Source organism: Theropithecus gelada, chromosome 1 (assembly GCF_003255815.1).
Source record: "Theropithecus gelada isolate Dixy chromosome 1, Tgel_1.0, whole genome shotgun sequence".
Classification (NCBI taxonomy): domain Eukaryota; kingdom Metazoa; phylum Chordata; class Mammalia; order Primates; family Cercopithecidae; genus Theropithecus; species Theropithecus gelada.
The window spans coordinates 218,931,061-218,935,742 of NC_037668.1; the positions used below are offsets into that span (position 1 = coordinate 218,931,061).

At 44.1% G+C, this 4,682-nt stretch overlaps 1 non-coding gene across 1 annotated transcript; it reads right to left on the bottom strand.

The window, feature by feature from the left end:
- Positions 1-394: 394 nt before the first annotated feature.
- On the bottom strand, positions 395-558 carry LOC112614783. The gene has a single exon (XR_003117137.1). It is a non-coding gene; the product is annotated as a U1 spliceosomal RNA (small nuclear RNA).
- Positions 559-4,682: the final 4,124 nt, after the last annotated feature.

Consider the following 4,682-nt stretch of genomic DNA (forward strand, 5'->3'; position numbering starts at 1 on the left):
ATGACCAGTCAACATACTGAGGACATTATGCTAAGGGAATAAGGCAGTCCCCAAAGGACCGACACTGTATAATTCCACTTCTCTGAAGTACCTAGGAGATTCAGATTCCTAGAGACAGAGAGTAGAATGTGGATGCCAGGGGCTCTGGGAAGGAGAAAATGGGGGGTTACTGCTTAATGGGTACAAAGTTTCAGTTCTGCAAGATGAAATGAGCTCTGGAGATGGATGGGGTGATGCGTGTGCAACAATGTGAATGTGTGTAATACCACTCAGTGTACACTCAAAAATGCTGAAGATGCTAAAGTTTATGTTACATGCATTTTTTATAATAAATAAATTACACACTAAAGACCACCGACATCAAGTTATGATCTCTCATTGGACAAAGAGTGACACAGGGGAAGCATGGACGAAGTCCCGCACTACCACAAACTATGCGGTTGAGTTTCCTGCATTTGGAGAAATCGCAGGGGTCAGCATACCTGGAGTGCAGGGGGTGAGCCTCACTCTGGGAAAACCATCTTCATGATCATGGTATCTCCCCTGCCAGGTAAGTATATTGTATGTCCTTTATCACAATTTAAAAAATACACCCACATGTACATTTATCTATATCATCCATATCTATCTATATCATCGATATCTGTCATCAATATCTATCTATATCATCTGTATCTACATCTATATCTATATCATCTATCTCTAGCGCTCCTCCTCCATGGCTACTGGCCTGGTCTAGGCTGCCTTTATCTGTCATCCAGATGATTGCAATGATGTCCTTCCTGGTCTTTGCCTCCATAACTATGTTCCCAACATGTAGTCATAGTGATCTGAATAAAACATAAATCAGATGTGTCACTGTTCTGCTCACAAGCCTCCATCTGGCCTCTTTCTTGGAGTAAAAGCCAAAGCACTTACCATGACCCCCTGGGGCTGTCCAGGCTGGTTGTCGATATCCCTCTGGCATCACCTCTTACTGCTCTCCTCTGACTCTGCAGCCGCAGCGGCCTGTTGACTTCGCTGTTCCTCACGTAGACCACGCCGAGCGCACTGCTGCCTCGGGGCCTTTGTTCCCGGCATCCCCTCGGCTCTAAATGCTCTTCCACACAGCCTCCTGCCCAGGGCTGTCACTTCCTGCGGGTCCCAGCTCAGATTTCCTCTTAGCAATGAACCTTCCCCAAATACCCTAGGAAATAAGGATGCCCCTTGCCCCACCCCACACTCTCTGTCCTACCTGCCCTGCCCTTATCAATTCCTGTCTATTTCTGCTAGAATGTAAGTTCCCGGAGGGCAGGTCTCTCTCCGTTTGGTTGGCTGCTGTATTTCTGACACCCAGAGCGGGGCCTTGCTCCTAGGTACTCCATATAGAGTTGCTGAATGAGTATATTGAGACTTCCGTTCCTTCAGGCAATAAATCGATCAGAAAGACAGACGCCACTGTAGGTATTTCAAGCGAGAAGAGATTTTTCTCTTTTTCTTGTGAATTTTTGTGGGTGCGTCACATGTGTGTGTATTTGTGGAGTCCAGGAGATGTTTGGTTCGGGCACGCCCTGTGAAAGCACATCACGGAGAATGGGGTGTCCATCCCCTTAGGCATTTGTCCTTTGAGTTACAAACAACCCAGTTACACTATTTTAAAATGTACAGTTAAGTTATTATTGACTATAGTCACCCTGTTGTGCTATCAAATAGTAGGATTTCTTCATTCTTTTTTAAAAAAAAATTTTTTTTTTTACCCATTACCATCCCCACCCCCCTACTCCCCTTCCCAGCCTCTGGTAACCATCCTCCTACTCTCTCTGCCCGTGAGTTCTATGATTTTAATTTTGAGAATATGTGATGTTTGTCTTTCTGTGCCTGGCTTATTTCACTGTATAGAATGATCTCCAGCTCCATTCATGTTGTGGCAAATGACTGGATCCCATTGTTTTTTATGGCTGAATAGTACTCCATTGTGCATATCTACCACATTTTCTTTATCCATTCATCTGTTCATGAACACTTAGGTTACTTCCAAATCTTGGCTATTGTAAATAGTGCTGCAGCAAACACAGCAGTGCAGACATCTCTTCAATATACTGAGTTCCTTTCTTTCAGGTATATACCCAGCCATGGGATTGCTGGATCATATGGTAGCTCAACTATTAGTTTTCTGAGGAGCCTCCAAACTGTTCTCTACAGTGGTTGTGCTAATTTACATTCCCACCCACAGTGTACAAGGGTTCCCTTTTCTCTACATCCTCACCAGCATTTGTTATTGCCTGTCTTTTGGATGTAAGCCATTTTAACTGGGGTGACATGATATCTCATTGTAGTTTTTTGTGTTTTTTTTTGGAGACGGAGTCTTGCTCTGTTGCCCAGGCTGGAGTGCAGTGGTGCAATCTCAGCTCATTGCAACCCCTGGGTTCAAGTGATTCTCCTGTCTCAGCCTCCTGAGTGGCTGGGATTACAAGTGCATGCTGCCACACCCAGCCAATTTTTTTGTATTTTAGTAGAGACCAGGTTACACTGTGTTACCCAGGCTGGTCTCAAACTCCTGAGCTCAGGCAATCCACCTGCCTCAGTCTCCCAAAGTGCTGGGATTACAGGCATGAGCCACCGCGCCCAGCCCTCACTGCCGTTTTGATTTGCATTTATCTGATGGTCATGGTGTTGAGCACCTTTTCATGTACCTGTTTGCCATTTGTATATTTTCTTTTGAGAAATGACTCTTCAAATCTTTTGCCCATTTTTTGATCAGATTATTAGACTTTTTCCTATAGAGTTGTTTGAGCTCCTTATATATTCTGGTTATTAATCCCTTGTCAGATGGGTAGTTTGCAAATATTTTCTCCCATTCTGTGGGTGGTCTCATCTCTTTGTTGATTGTATCCTTTGCTATGCAGAAGCTTTTTTACTTGATGTGATCCCATTTGTCCATTTTTGTTTTGGTTGCCTGTGCTTGCAAAGTATTGCTCAAGAAATTTTTGCCCAGACCAATGTCCTAGAGATTTTCCCCAATGTTTTCTTGTTTCACAGTTTTGTCAGAGGCATTTGAATCAGAGCAACTCCATCTTGAATAGGATCTTGGTAAAATGAGGCTGAAACCTACTGGGCTGCATTCCCAGACGGTTAAGGCATTCTAAGTCACAGGATGAGACAGGAGGTCAGCACAAGACACAGGTCATAGAGACCTTGCTGATAAAACAGGTTGCAGTAAAGAAGCCGGCCAAATCCCACCAAAACCAAGATGGCGACGAGAGTGACCTCTGGTCGTCCTCACTGCTACACTCCCACCAGCGCCATGACAGTTTACAAATGCCATGGCAATGTCCGGAAGTTACCCTATGTGGTCTAAAAAGGGGAGGCATGAATAATCCACCCCTCGTTTAGCACATCATCAAGAAATAACCATAAAAATGGGCAATGAGCAGCCTTGGGGCTGCTCTGTCTGTGGAGCAGCTTTTCTTTTATTTCTTCACTTTCTCAATAGACTTGCCTCCACTTTACTCTCTGGACTCTCCCTGAATTCTTTCTTGCACGAAATCCAAGAACCCTCTCTTGGAGTCTGGATCAAGACTCCTTTCTTGTAACAGTCCGAGGTCTTAGATTTAAGTCTTTAATCCATTTTGATTTGAATTTTGCATATGGTAGGAGATAGGGGTGTAGTTTCATTCTTCTGTGTATGGATATCCAGTTTTCCCAGCACCATCTATTGAGACTGTCTTTTCCCCAATGTATGTTCTTGGCACCTTTGTCAAACGTGAGTTCACTGTAGGTGTGTGGATTTGCTTCTGGGTTCTCCATTCTGTTCCATTTGTCTATGTGTCCTTTTTTATGCCAGTATCATGCTGTTTTGGTTACTATAGCTCTGTAGTATAATTTGAAGTCAGGTAATGTGACTTCTCTGGTTTTCTTCTTTTATCAAGCAAGGAGAGATTTAGGGATCTAGGAATTAGGGTTTGCAAAATCACTGGAAGGGTAGAGGTGCAAAGGCTCAGGAAAGCCATTCATTGCTCTCAGGCCAACCAACAGCTACAAGAAAAACAAGTTTCGGAACCTGCAGAAATAATTGCCAGGGTCACATTTGCCTGCAGTACCAAGGTGGGATTCAGTGGGGAAATGCTCAAATGCCAGGGCAAACTCATGCTTGCCATGTTTGCCACCTGTTGAAGGGGGAGCAGCAAGCCGGCTTGCCTCTCTTCTATCTTCCAAATAACACTCGAGTGCCTCTCAGTGGCCCAATCTAAGTTGGAATGCTCCTAGTTGTTATACGGGGAAATGTAGTCCCCAGGCTTTCCACTCCCCAATACAGAGGTGGCACACCAGAGTGGAGAAGCAGCTGACGACCCAACAGAGGCAGGAAATGCCACCCTGTGTTCTCTTCTTGCTTTCCCCGCAGTTATCCTTTCTGGTGGAAAGAGACTCTCCAATGCAGATGAATTTCAAGGATTGAGGTCTGTCAGATTTCAGAGTCCACATGTGGAGGGAATGTCTACCTCAAATTACCAAAAGGTAATGATTATAGCTTCAGTGTATTGAGCTGTATATGTGTCCAGTACTATTCTAAGCCTTTCATATAAATTACCTAATTTAGTCCTCACGAGGCAAGCATTATTATTCATCCTCATTTTATTTTATTTCGTTTCATTTTTTTGTTTTGTTTTGTTTTGAGACAGTCTCACTCTGTCGCCCAGGCTGGA